This window comes from Atractosteus spatula, unplaced genomic scaffold (assembly GCF_055471065.1).
Source record: "Atractosteus spatula isolate fAtrSpa1 unplaced genomic scaffold, fAtrSpa1.hap1 Scaffold_98, whole genome shotgun sequence".
NCBI classification, from domain to species: domain Eukaryota; kingdom Metazoa; phylum Chordata; class Actinopteri; order Semionotiformes; family Lepisosteidae; genus Atractosteus; species Atractosteus spatula.
In genome coordinates this window covers 46,567-61,912 of record NW_028296932.1, presented here as the reverse complement: position 1 = coordinate 61,912, position 15,346 = coordinate 46,567, and the positions used below count along the sequence as shown (strand labels likewise).

Genomic DNA, 15,346 nt, shown 5'->3' with positions numbered 1-15,346 from the left:
CACACGTGCAGTGCGGCTTGTCCGTCTGTTTATTTGTCAGCTTTGGCGAGACACGGGTGCTTGTGTATTAGCGTGAGCGTTTTTTATTCTGATCATGAACAGTTTTACAAGTCCGCAAAGGATCGAGGAAAGGTTTATCGCCAGCTGAAAAGAGACACAGCGCTTCGGCTGTGGAGACTTGTTCGGCTGGCGTTCGAGGATTCGCGTTTTTCAGAATTGTATTGAGATCGTTTTCCACAGAGCTCAGATGTCAAAGCACAGCAGCAGCTCTCCACAGCGATCCTCTATAGCGCCCTTTCTCCCGCAGCTAAGTCCTCATTGGAAGGAAGCAAGAGTGAAAGGCTGAAGTGAAATAGAGCGGGGACGGAGGCAGTGAAGAGAGAGAACGTGGGAAGAAGAGAAAAACGCAAGGGAAAAAAAGCAGCGTCGTAAAAGAGGTGACGGAGCTGTCCTCTCTATAAGAAGGGTGCCAGCGAGCCTTGCTCTCGCTTACGGCCACACCCCCTTGAACACGCCTGATCTCGTCTGATCTCGGAAGCTAAACAGGGATGGGCCTGGTTAGTACTTGGATGGGAGACCGCCTGGGAATGCCAGGTGCTGTAAGCTTTTAAGCGCAGGAGGCGCCCTATCCCCGTTCGCTCGCTCATTCCCCTGTTCACACGTGCAGTGCGGCCTGTCCGTCTGTTTATTTGTCAGCTTTGGCGAGACACGGGTGCTTGTGTATTAGCGTGAGCGTTTTTTATTCTGATCATGAACAGTTTTACAAGTCCGCAAAGGATCGAGGAAAGGTTTATCGCCAGCTGAAAAGAGACACAGCGCTTCGGCTGAGGAGACTTGTTCGGCTGGCGTTCGGGGAGTCGCGTTTTTCAGAATTGTATTGAGATCGTTTTCCACAGAGCTCAGATGTCAAAGCACAGCAGCAGCTCTCCACAGCGATCCTCTATAGCGCCCTTTCTCCCGCAGTTCCGTCCTCATTGGAAGGAAGCAAGAGTGAAAGGCTGAAGTGAAATAGAGCGGGGACGAAGGCAGTGAAGAGAGAGAACGTGGGAAGAAGAGAAAAACGCAAGGGAAAAAAAGCAGCGTCGTAAAAGAGGTGACGGAGCTGTCCTCTCTATAAGAAGGGTGCCAGCGAGCCTTGTTCTTGCTTACGGCCACACCCCCTTGAGCACCCCTGATCTCGTCTGATCTTGGAAGCTAAACAGGGATGGGCCTGGTTAGTACTTGGATGGGAGACCGCCTGGGAATACCAGGTGCTGTAAGCTTTTAAGCGCAGGAGGCGCCCTATCCCTGCTCGCTCGCTCATTCCCCTGTTCACACGTGCAGTGCGGCTTTTCCGTCTGTTTATTTGTCAGCTTTGGCGAGACACGGGTGCTTGTGTATTAGCGTGAGCGTTTTTTATTCTCATCATGAACCTTATATACTGTATCTCTACATCCTATAACCTTTAACGGCAGGTGCCTGGGTGTGGACATGTTGTGATGTAATATTTAATTTAAAAGTAAACATTTTAGTAAAGTCTGTTATATTGTTAAAATCTATAAGCGTTATAAATATCAATTTTTGCTCGTGCTTATAATTTATCGCTGCTAAATGTGTCTTATTCAATTATTTTAACACTTTTATGACCTATCCACTAAAATATAAAGACCTGCCCTACAACGCTCTTCTCAAAAGATAAAATAAGTTTTACATTTTTTGATTCAATGTAATTTCTTTTCTAGAGAAACACACATCATTTGAGGCTTGGGTTGCATGTTAATATTTTTAAGGTTTAAAGACTTTACGTTCACAGTACGTGGAAAATCATTTCAAACTTTTGAAAAGTTGTTGAGAATTTGTCATTGAAATAAGCTTACATATTTTAATTCAACGTGATTACTTTTCACTCTCAATAAAACACGTGTGATTTTGGGGCGGGGGGATATGGTGGGGCATTCTAAAACATCACAACCATTTGAAAAATGTCTTGAGCTATGTAGGCATGGTTACAAATTTGGAGTTTATGCTTAAATTAGCCGACTTGCCGGTTTTGAAGTGTGACACCTGAGCTGTCAGGCCCCGATATTGACTGCTGCGAAGATGGCTTCTTTGAGTAGAGAATCATCGGATTCCTCTGCTATGCAAACTGAAGAAGTAGGTTGCTAAAATATTTTTTCTGATAGTGGAATTGTATTTTCAATCTGCGTTTAGCGTATTTCGTTTTCAACACTTTGTCTTCTTTTTAGCAAAAGCTGACCCAGCACTCAGTGGTGTGTGACAGTGGCTGTCATGTGAACTCTGACGGTGATTCAGATGTTGGGGGTCCGTCAACGACTGATGAAGAGTTGCTACAAATGGTAAATATTAAACCACAGCAAGTTCGAAGCAAACAAAGAACTCTAACACAAAAGAGGCATTACAATTGTAAATATTTTAGGTAAAAAGCATGCCTATTTATTTTGTTAAGCCTTCCTTTTCTTTTTTCCTTTAATAGAATAATGAAGAGGTCGACGCATCAATCTTCAAACTACCATCAGGCTTGAATGTTTCGTGTCTGTTCATGTGTGTTCGCCAAAATGTGATTAATGATGATGTTCAACCTAGTTTAGCTAATGATGGCTCTAATGAGCCCGATGCTATGGATCAGATTGTAAAGTCGGTGGTATGTTGCACCTTCAACCATTGTTTAAAGGGGGTTGTGGTTGATGAATGCGCGGCCCGTTTGATTAATCATCCAGGTCAACGGGGTCACACATGCCTAGTTGTCAGGTGCGCGGATGGGTACTGTGGTGTCTCCGGGGGAAAGTTTATGTAAATGAAAGTAGTACTCACACCACACTTTTCTTTCCTGAGTTTCGTGGCTTTTCTTCCTCCAACTATCTTCCAAATACAGTCCGTAATCCGTTCCCTTAATCCTGATCCGATCCGAGTTCCAAAAGTCCGTAATAAAGTCAATCCGCGATGTATCCTTATCCAGTGTCCGTAATCCAAAAACCATAAACCTTTTCTCCTTTCAGTAGTCCGATCTTTAACATACACCTCTTTCCTCTCTTTTCCTCCAAACCGCATTCACCTTATCGGCTTCCGCCCTGTTCACTGCCTCCGGGGCACTTATATTTCGGTTCCTGATGCGGCTCAGCTGTGTCTCATTGTTTCTCAGGGTAGACCCTTTCCATGTACCGGTCAGCTGATTCTTTTTGGCAGCCATTTTGCTAAGGTCCATATCTAGTATTTTAAGTAGGTCATTCCGAAAATACCTGTTATGAATGACCCTTCCCCTGGTCATGTTACAGTACAAAGATGTGTTGTTTGCCGCATTAGAAATTTATAAGTGTCTCCGTTTAGCCCGAATTTTATCGGCTGTTCTGTACATCGCCAGTGGCCTGGGTGCCTATACTTTTACAGATGATACTGAGCGGAGTATAAAGCACTTGCTGAGAAAAATAATTGACGACCGCTCGCCATATGAGTATGTACGCTCCTTACTTGTAAAGGTAGATGGAAAAATACTACACGTGACTTTTGGTGCGTTGCAAAACTTATTTTATACTTATTTATACTTATTTTTACAGAAAAGAAAAAAGATCTATGTAAAACCAGGGCTGTGAAATACTGGCAATGTGAATAGAGCTTTCACTCTGTTTTACAGACACAGGTGTGCCATCGTGAGAAGAATGAAAAATTTCGAATGTATACGTAAGAATTCTTACAAAAAGTGCTTTACACTCTTCTTTCTGCAAAGCTTGAAATGAAAATCAATTAACTGAATACTCATGTCCTTGAATTTGTTAAAGAGATAGATGTGCATGTAAAGAACATGAGTGAAATTACTGCGATTCTGATGTTTTCAGATCAGAAACTGAAGCCTGGCGGATTCAGCGGTGTGTATTCCAAAATACAACGTATTTTACATAGAACCTGTGGTAACACCGTCCCTCTGATCACTCAGGCTAATTTATTTTCTCTGTTAGGGTCGCCCAGTTCGGTGTTCACGGCTAGAGAAATGGCAAGAGAAAGGGCGTTATGAATACTTTTTCAGATGCTGCTGAGTTTCTGAACAATGTTGGGGCGATAGCTACAACTAATTTTCTACACCAACATTTAATTGGCGATTGCAAGCAGTAGTCTGTAATGTGTGTGAAAAGTTTAAAAGTGTATACTGGGATGTTTCTGTAATTTAAAACCTACTGATGAAATAAAGTGGTTCACATTTCACATGCTATTTGTCCTGCGAGTTCTTTCTGTGACACTTTACTCAGTCAGTCAGTCAGTCAGTGTGTGTGTGTATGTGTGTGTGTGTGAGTGCGTGCGTGCGTGCGTGCGTGCTCACATCCCGGAAACTCGCGGCCCTCACCAGACTTCCCACACCGCCGATTCCCTAGGGTTATAATAGATTGCATTCAAACCTGCAGCAGACATTATCACCTTCCATCCCTCATCGCTAATACGCGCTTTCACACACTTATTTATAAATCGAAGGAGATGCGGTGGTGGGCATTTGGACCCTGAGGCCTGGGGCTGCTAGGGGTGGAAGGCAGGACAACAACACTCATTATGACACACCATTGGCTCTCGAGGGGGCGGGACATCCACCCATAACATTGCACCATTGGCCGATAAGGGGGCAGGACATCTGCCCATGGCGGCCTCCCATTGGCTGAAAAAGGGGGCGTGGTACCTGTCAAAAAGTTTGATGAAAGGTGTCGCTTTATTCTAATCCCGGGCCAAAAACAGCCCTCGGATCATCAACTCAATCAGGAACTCCCAGTCTCACAACTGCATTCCCTCGGTGCTTCCCTACCACCCTAACCCAATTTCTATCCCCAGGACCATCATTAACAATGACTACATTTTACAGGACGATCCCTCCATTGGTACTCTTTTTTCCGACCGCCCAATCATCTCTTATCACTGACCACCACATAAGTTTCTTGTTCACAGCTCCCTCGCACTCAGCACCTTCCCCTGCAATAGCACTCGCTGCATCACTTGCAAATACATATCTACCGACATTCAGGGCATCACAGGACAATTCCGGATAACCCTGACAACATCCTCTATCTCATTTACTGTATCTCTTGCAAAAAATGCCCAGCTATCTACATTTGGGAAACCGAAAGGAGACCAGGAGAACACTTCAGAGAACATATTAGGGCTGGGAAGGTTAAAGATTTCTCCAAGCCCATAGTTTTTCTTTTCACCTCAAATAGCCAGGATCTCTCAATGACTGATTTATTTTAAAATAATCTTCTCTATTCTCTTGCAGGTTTTGACTTCACACCTTTCTTCACCTCTCTCCATTTTGCACTTCCTGAGTGGCCTCTCTGCTGCTCCTGCCTCCTCCCCTCTCCCAGCTTTTGTTCTTCTGTGCTATTTAATCTTTGTAATCTGCCCTGTCTTTCTCACACCTGAAGAAGGCTTCACAGCCGAAACATTGAGTTTTCTCTCTTCTCTTTTCAGTATGGAATAAACCTATTACTTGTTCCTTTGCAGACTACACATGCTGAGATAGTTTAGTTCAGGTGGGTAGCTGCTTCAATATACATTTGTAAATGTCAATTTAAAACTGAAAAAATAGTAAGATTGTAACTCTACTTTAAAACGTGGCAAGAAATAGACACATGGCAGCCTACACCCTGGAAAGGACACCAGTCCATCCCAGGGCAAAGAAATAAAAAATAAACATATAGGCAGCACATATCAAGCCTTACAAGAAATCATTAACAGCCTCAACACACACCACAGGTCCATTAAACCCAAATACACCAAGCATGGTAGCCTGATAGACTTCCTAGACACCACCACATACAAGGTTTCTTCCTTCAACAACACAGACAAACTGGACATCAAGGTATTTTTCAAAGACACATTCACACGGCTTACTGCACAAGGATAGCTTCCACCCAAAACATACTTTAAAAGGACTGGTAAAATCACAACTCCTACACTTCCACAAAATCTGTACACAACAACAAGACTTTGAGGAAGCCAAATACACACTCTTCCAAGCTTTATGCCAGAGAAGATACACACAAAGTTTCCTCAAAAATGTGGCACGAACATTTCTAAATAGAAAAACTCCAGATGACAGAAAAATACCCCTCAACACATCATATTCTCAACTCAGCATAAAAACCAACCAAAAACCATGATATTAGAAAACACAAACATACTGAGGGAGCACAAAATCATATCTGCACACAGAAAAAAACAAAAACCTTCAGCATTAATTAGTCCAAAGCAAGCTAAAACCTGTACACAACAGATCATATACACCAAGAGCCAAACATTTCATAACAGAAAACAACGATCCAAAACAAAGAAACTAAAGAAATCTTCCAGTTGCAAAGGGCACTCTCAGAAAACATCAATAACGCCATCTACAGCATCCAGTGCAAAAAGTGCGGGGTGACCTATGTGGGGGGGGAACGGGTAACTCCATCCGAACCCAGCTGACACAACACAGGTACATCAGGAACCACGGGACTGGAAAGCAACCCCAACTGGACAGAGATAGAAAGAAAGAAAAAGGAAAGGGAGTGGATCAAAAGACTTTATACTATCTTTACACAAGACCTGAACATCAGAAAAACCGGGAGGGTTTTAGTCGTTGGAAGGAGAGTGCTCTCCTTGTCCCAGATGGTCCCCTCTCGGATAAAATCTGGGAGAAGGAGCTTTGTTCCCCTCTCCTAACTAGCCAGATCCTACAGGGACTGGAACTCTTCACCATACTAACACGCAACAAACAGAAGAATAACTGAAACCAATCAGCTATGGAAACTCGCACAGCTTGCACAGTCCTACTAGGGAGGAAAACAAAAGACCCTGATTGCCCATTGAGATGTTAATGGTCCATGCATAATCCCCCCCAAGGAAAACAGAAACCCATTCACCAACTGAAACTGCACCTACTCATACAGAAACGTACAGAAGGAACACAGACCATAGGATACAAACTAGCCCCCTAGGAGGAACTACAACACACTGCCCCTTACAAAACAGGATAAAAACAGGCCAGCATGGACACAGTGTTCCAGAACAATGCCTGAAGAAGACCCAGGCAGAAACATAGCGACACACAGAAAGGCAAGATTGTCTTCCTATGGAGCCACAGATTCTACAGAGGTAAAGCTGCCTAACAGTGGAAACCTAACGGTGTCAACGAAGCTTTAGGCATTTAAATGGTAAGTATGGATCAATCCAGAGTTGACAACGCACGCAACCGTACGGTCACCCTCCACACTGCCTACACAACAAACATGTCAAACAGACAGGATACCTTCCAACAAGGAACCAGGATCATCTACAAAATGATCCAAACAGTCCACCATTTACAAAACACAGCAGTTTTATTGGACGGGAGAACCGAGCACCCGCCAGCCTACGACAGAAGACCGAGGAACTCATAAAACCTGCCAAGCCACCCAAACTCACATATTTGAAGCTGGTAAGCAATGCCAAAAATTGGCTTCACACCACACTGCAGATCCTCGAAGAGCAAAATCTGTCATACAACTAGAGGATCTTGAGCTTCCCCACTGGGAGGAAGCTTTCACACTTGCTTCCAACTGATCAAAGAAACATTATGGGAGGAAATTGCAGAACACCACCTTTGGACCCTACAGTACACAAGCTATCAATACTGGGTTAGGGAAGGACACTCGGGCAGATCAAATTATCACAGCAGTTTTTAAATTCTACAACGACTTCTACTGGAAAGACTGCGAACAAGACCAAGTAAGAGTTAAGTTGTTTTATAAAGTCATTATTTTAGAGCAAGGTATAATTCTGATAAAAATACAATAAACAATATGGTGAAGCTATTGGAGAGAAAATTAAGGCTCGGTTAAGAAACTGAAACAGTCTTGACTTGTTCCTTTACACAAAAGTTATTTATTTTCAAAAGAGACCCATGAGGATTCATCTGGTGTGCAAGACCTGCCTGAAGACATTTGACCAGTTTCCTCTTCACCTAAAGAGGGTGTGTATGAAATGAGCCTCAGCAGAGGACATCAGCAAGGTCCTTCTCCAGGCCAGGAAGGACTTGTTGAATCACCTGAGGAATGGGCAGGTCGGGGATTGCAAGAGCATAGGGCTCATGTGTGAGGGAGAATGTGAGACTGGCGGAGTCCATGGACTGTTTTATGTGGAATCCTGAAGACACATCAGCAAGGTAAGATATTTATAATTTATAAGGGTTCTTCTGTTTCATTTCTAACCTTTACCTTTATGTAAGGGTCTGTTAAAATGATATACCAGTGGTCCAGATGCCCTGAGCAAGAGGCTGCTGTCCAGGAGGAAGAGATGCCAGAGACTGAAGTGGAAGAGGAAGGGGAAGATGTGAGTTCTGGAGAACTTTCTATTTTTTCCAAATGTATCTTTTGTTTTATACTTGTATTCTAGTTTGTCTTTGTAAAAATGTTAAATGTGTATTTTGTATTCCTACTGTCCCCCAGTTCTTAAAAGCCATCAGCAGGCTCTCAGGAAGACGGTGACCCAGGCTGGACTGGACAGAACGCACTCGCTGGATGCTCCTCACCTGGCTGGGTTTAAACAGGACCTTACCAAGGATCTTGAAGTGGCAGATTGCTCTCAGGAGGTATTTATTTTTAAATTTATTTAAAATTGAGCAGTGATATTTCCGTAGCACATGTTTTTACTCCTTAGCTTAAAATTCACCCATGTGAAATCTCAGCCATAAACATAGTGACTCTACATTTGTCAGGTAGAAAATGTTTCCAGATTCCTGTTTTTATGGATCCATCTGCATCTTCCTTAAACTTTGTAAAGGGCCTATCCAAAACAACAATTATTGTAACCAAATGAAGACCACTGGACTGTCTCACCAAATCATTGCTAATTATATTAAGAACATAAACCATTTTCCGGGCTACATCCTAAATGATATCAGTGTGAAAGTAGAGGATCCCAGCCTGGCTAACCTCATCATCAACTTCCAAAGTATCCTAAAGGATATTCAGAAGAAGAACAGTAAGAATGTTGCCAAGAGATTACTAAAAATAGGTCATTTTCATTTTAAAACTTCTTTCAGTTGTACTTTTAATTTGAATACAAAAAAAGTTGATGAGTATTAATTTCTCCCACAGATATAGACAGTTGCAGAGTCCAGAACCAAGTACGAAGGATTGCTGGAAGGTGTTGATGGTTGCAAAGAGAGATGTGTTGCACAGACTGGGCAAGACATCACCTTGCCTGAGCAGCTTCTTGTACTGTATTACCTGCAGGCCTTTCTCCAGCTGAAGCACCTGTAGCATCCCAGGGTGGTAAAGAACATGACAGTAAGAATACTTTCATACAACAAAAGTAAGAAATTACATATATGGGATTTTTACAGTTTGGTGTATTCATTTTTATTTTCTCACTATTACAGGTTGAGGAATGGGTGCAAAGAAAGTGTTGTTTCAACAAGTGGGCACAAAAATGGTCATAATTCCTGTTAAAGAGCACAAAACCTCAAACAACAGCTGGCTTCCTTTGCATTGAGTGAAGAAGAGGAACATGCAAGTTGATGGCTACATTGATATACCCATCCACTCAATTCAGGGTTGTGGTAGAACTGGAACCATCCTGGCAAACAGTGGATGCAAAGTACTGTATCACCCATAATGTGACACCAGTCCATCACAGGACTCACTCACACCATGGCCAATTTTCATAGAAGCCAATTAAAATCCATGTTAATACCGAACAAAAGACCTCCACCTGCATAGCTCCAATCATGTACAGTATTTAAGAAAATCTGGAATGTACCTTAATTGCATTTTATTTGTGTTTTATCAGCCATTTCATCTTTACTTCACTAAACTGCGCTGTAATGCCCAGGTCAGCAGCTGTGAAAGGAGACGGAGAAGATGGACTGGTCAGCCAATGTATCAACAGTGTCTGAAGTGCTTGAGAAGTGGAAGCCCAACACAGGACTGCCACCAAATGGCATGCAAATTAAAAAGTTGATAAAGTATCAAATCTGGGAAGGCCTGAGCATCACTGACGATCCTGTGAAGGGGAAGAAGTTTGTGACTTCCAGGTGTTTCCAGAAGGGAGAGGTGGTGTGTGATTACAACGGCAAGGTCATCACAAAGACAACTGCTGAAGCTCACAGATGACAGAGGGAGACATGAGATGTCTTTTCTTTTCAGATGAACCTGCACAAAAACTGTGCATTGATGCTCGTGAAAAACACTGAGCCTGCCTCCCGGATAAGGAGGCAAATCGGAAGATGGATAAATCAATCAAAGAGAAAAGACAATGTAAGGGCTGTAAGAAAGTCATTTATAATCAACGAACAGCCTGTCATAATTCTGTCTGTGACAAAAAGGGACATTGTTGAGGGGAGAAGAGCTCCTCTGTGATTACAGCATTTCCAGGAAATAATTTCAAGGTGAAGGACAAGCTCTGGAGTGGTTGGTTCACTGACCATTTCCAAAAAAGAAACTAAGTAAGTATATTAAAGTGCATATTTTGAAGATATTCATTTTCTTGTACCTTGGAATTAATGTAAAAATTATATTCGTGTTAATGTCTTGAAAATAGCATTTCTCATTCTCATCAGCAAGGATATAAGGAAGGGATATGGGACTGCTAAAAAGATACATGATTTTCAGAAGAGTATAGAAGGCAGATAACTATCCCACTCAATTGTTACTGCAAAGAAATGCCACAGTGTAAACAAAAAGGTGAACCATTCTTGAAATTTATTGACAGAATCTGAATAGCACGGCATTCCCAGACCAGGCACTGGAGTTTCCTGCAGCGTTAGATGGGTAGTCTCTTGGTAAGAGAGAGATCGACAGAGTACTGGACTTCATGAACGACACCTTTCCAATTCATCGAGAACAGAGCCCACAAGATCTAGAGTCTAGAGAACAATTTCTTACAATATTAGTGGTAGTTTCTGAATAGGTTAAGGACAACATAGTTGTAGAGCTATCTTGCAACTTCTTAAAAGTTGTAAAAGTGATTACCATATTGCCAGTGGTTTATATTTAAAACCTAAAGATTTTAAATTGAATCTTTCTTAAACAAAGGACATTTTTCACAGGAACAGCAGCCTAAATCAGTTGATGACTGTAAATATGACAAGCTTGTGATAAATTGTAAAGTGCAAAACAAAGTTGTATTGTTTTGGTTTTGTCTTCAACATCATATTAATAGGTATGTTATTTTTAGAGCAGCTGCCTGCCATTCACCACCAGCCAAGCTGCCACGAGGTACATGAAATGACCCAGAAGTACTTAATGATACAGAGAAGAGCATATGGGGGGAAAAAAAAGAAGACAAGAAATATCCATTAACACGTGCATCTAGAAGCCAGAAGACGGGTGATGATCAGCATTTCAAAAGCAGACACTGGAGGTTGAATTCAAGTTTTAACAGTGATTGTCTATGTTTGGCTTCAACACAAATCATATTAATATGCTCACATTATTAATTTGTACAAAGTCCCCAATATTCATTACAGGCGATGTTCCCAGGAGTACACACGACCCAGCCAGAACGTGGCTAGCTGACATGCAGTGGACCTCAGGGAAAGAACTCTTGCCCACACGGATGTCTCTGCTCTGAAAACCACTGGATAAAGGTATATGGCGGTCTGTTCTCAGCTGTTGATTTTGTGAAAAATATTGAATATGAAAGATTGAAGTGTCACTATTCAATGAAGTTCAGACATAAGTATTATGTTGAGAAGCTAGATCTGTTCTACTAATAGCTTTAGTACCTTAATATTGTACTGTTTGCTCTGGTTTTCAGACATCAGTCCAAGATCATTGGTGGGTTAATTGATTTCTGGTAAGATTGGCCCCACGTGTGAGTGTGTGTTTACATTTCTATATGGCATCCTCAAAAGATGGTTTTGTTTCCTTTTCTTAATTGCTCTTGATTACTAGAGTTTATTTGGCATGATACACTTGTGATAAATGCTTTTTCTTTGTGAATAGTCTTATTTTAATCTACATAATGTCAATGAGTTAGTACCTTAAAGAACAAGCAGTAAAAGAAATGACATTTCAGGTTTATTAGCTAAAGTTACTGAGATTCCTTTACAGTGCAGAGACCCATCTTTAATATGCTGTGTGTGCTCATAATGGACTTGAAATTTGTTTTTGTCACAATGTAAAGGTATAATAAATAGATAATATACTCTATTTTACAAGACTTGACTATTTTAATTCCATACTTCCATTGACTGCTTTGGAATGCATTCCTTACAATTTTCCTAAATAATCATTGTCTCACAGTGTAGACCTGGGTGACATAACAGGGGTCAGGGCTGTGTTGACTGGAGGTTTGTGTAGACTGGCCATTGTCTATGTGAGACTGTGGGATCACTAGGGGTCCCCCCCCCCAACACCTGTAACATTGTCAAGTGGTATAATTACCTACAAAAGCTAAAGTTTCCTCCATTAAGGGGTCACTATTTGTCAGTCACTATCATTCCGGGACACTCTATGCTAGATTGGACTGTTGTCTTTGGAAGATGGGGTCACAGGTGATGAAATAGACCACAGTGGCAGTCCTGCCTAGCTGTTATATCACTGACAGACTCACCCACACATTGAGAAGAGAGCACTGGTTTCTGTGCAGAAAGCAGAACAACTCGCTTTAACTGGTCAATTAGGTCTAATGAGTTTTATTGCCCTTGACATCTAACTTACTCCAGCCCCCCTTGTGGAAACAACCCCTAATTACTGTTCATGAGCTCCTGGCCACACTTGTTCCCAGTGGAACCAACCTGGAGCAGCAGAACAGAGGTTTCTGTTTCTTTAAGTTGTCTGCTGTTGTAAAACAAGTCATCCCTTAGGAATAAAAACTCTCCCTCTAGTCTGGTTGCTATCTCCTTTATTTGCCCCATATTCCCAGGGCAAAGCAGCTGAGTGATCAAAAGCTGAACTGCAATTTCACTGAATTTCACACTGGGTTACAACAGACCCTGGTGGGAGAATGGGCAGGAGAGGGCCGGTTGTGCTCCTGAACTAGTCCCCTCCTCTCCTACTCTCGTATTTGCATCACAGTCTATAAACTCCAGCCCTATTGCTTTTCTTCCAGTTCATTTTTTTAAATACAGCTCGTGAATTATGTATACTCTTGTGAAGTATCAAGAAAGCACTCTTATCTTTATTCCCGACGGTCTAGCACAGTAACCACAACTCCAATAACTTTAACTAGAGGAAGAAACCCAGCTTCTGCTCAAAAGGAAAAAAAAAAACATTGAAATCATAAATCTCCAACACTGGCTGGAGACTCTGTGTGTCCGTGCTCAGCGGTTATATAGGACAGGACTCAGCGCGCAGCAGGTGCGGCTCATTGCTCTACGCTCCCCGTGCGGAATGCGCGTCTCCTCCTTCCAGACTCGTAACACCGCTGCATACATCCCTCTTAAATCCCAGAAACGCAGAAACTCAGGGGTGTTTCTGTGAGTCAGTACTGGGTTTCTCTGTTCGAGGTTACAAGCAGAAACAAAAAAAGCGCTGAAAGCAGGAAGTTATTTCTGCTCGTAGGCATAAACGTGTAAAAATAAGTTTTCTGATTACTAAACCCCTAATAAAATCCATCTAAGTCTCCCTTTCGTTCCCAATGCACATAACTGAATATAAACCAGTCAAGTTCAGGTACTTTTCTGATGTACAGTATCTGAATAGTTCTGGCGCGGCTGTTGTAACAAAGATACTTACGAACTTTTTTTTCATACAAGCTCTTGCCGTTTTTAAAATGAATATTTTTTTGAATTCGCTAAATCACACGAAACACCAGCATCACTTATCGTAAGCATCTGACCAATTACATTCCTGAATGTTAAACCCATTTAGCATTTATTTTTAACTTGTTTTTTTTTAAATTACACACCTGTTAACTTAGTCCGGATCGCGGTCACCGAGGACCACTCCTGTCTCCCCAGATGACACTTATTATTTTTAAGATAAACGCGAGATAAACAACGTTTGTTTGAAACCGCTCCACAAATTTTCTCACATGCACGTATTCTCAAATATCACCACAACAAAATCATAAAGTTTGTTTCCACAGACATGACACTATTATGCAATAAACCAATAAATTAATGAACTAGCAGAATCCCAATAAAAACACCCGATCACCTGGCCAGCCCAGCATGTCAATATCATACATTTTTACCAACAAAACCGCAAAAGCAAAAACCAGCATATATATATCCCATGTTTTTACCTTATTCTGGAGCATGATATATATCCAAAATAACCCAGACTAGTTTATCTCAAGAGCTAGAGACTAGTAAACGTTACTGATTACGTAGTAAATGTTTGAAGAACGAGCGCCAGAAATAAGGCGATTTGATTGGTAAAAACCGCTGTCATTCTTTGTATTTTCAGCCACCCTTAGGGGGTGAGACTTCCTCTAGACGCTTCAGGCTGCATTTTTAGCTGTCAATCATTGACTCAGAAGGGATAATCAATCAGTTTTTTATCAGTTTCTTATCAGTGCTCCTTTTTTCACACCAGAAGGCAACTCTGAGGTTTTTTTTCATTGCATAACAGCAGGTAAAGGCTCTCTAGCAGTGTCTTAAGGTTTTTATAGCATTTGCAATGGTTTTTATTCTTATTATTTTCAATATTTTTATGATTTTTTATTATACTGTAGGTGTGAAATTTCATTCCAGGTCCAGTCTTCACAAAACATGATGTAGAATTTTTTCTAATTGATCAGTTTGTCCCAAATTTTTATCCAAGCTAGTAGCCACCTAGAACAAGGTTTTCAAATCATTCCCAGGCCCTTGACATGCATATAGTTGAAAACTCTGACCTCTGAAGACCGAAAAAAAATGTTCGCCAGCTATTTTTTTTGGTTTTTTTCATATGTTTGTCTGCTGAGTGGACACATTAAGAAATATAAGAAATTCGACAATTCACACTCAAAGCCAAAGGGGTTAGCTTCAATTTAAGACCTGAACCAGGCTCCTGCTATGTTCTGCTAATGAAATATAACAAATGTTTAAGGGGGAGGAAATTCCAGGCGGACATTGGTAGTCACTGGTAGTAAAAGGTTAAGTATTCTTGCCATTTTTAGCATATTGTAAGTGAACTTTTTGCAAACATTTTATTTTTTAAATCACATGAAACACAATCAACCCATTGTAACTTCACATTGATAATTCCTGAGCTTTATAACTGTGTATTATTTCTTTTTACCTTGTTTTAATATTTTTTTATTATTTTTGCATTTTACAGAGCTTTTTAATATATTGTGAGCATTTTAGTGTCATTTTAAAATAGGACTATCAATGCTCCTGACTTTTAAACCTGTATTTATTCTGACATTATTATCTCCACCTGCAGATGAGGGAGGTATTTGATCTTAAATTTGTTGATTTGGG

The 15,346-nt window shown here is 41.3% G+C and overlaps 1 non-coding gene and 1 pseudogene across 1 annotated transcript; both read left to right on the top strand.

The window, feature by feature from the left end:
- The first annotated feature begins 487 nt into the window (after positions 1 to 487).
- Positions 488 to 606, top strand: LOC148804526 (5S ribosomal RNA). Its single transcript, XR_016090777.1, has one exon. It is a non-coding gene; the product is annotated as a 5S ribosomal RNA (ribosomal RNA).
- A 537-nt stretch (positions 607 to 1,143) lies between these two features.
- LOC148804525 (5S ribosomal RNA) lies at positions 1,144 to 1,262 on the top strand (annotated as a pseudogene).
- The last annotated feature ends 14,084 nt before the right edge of the window (positions 1,263 to 15,346 follow it).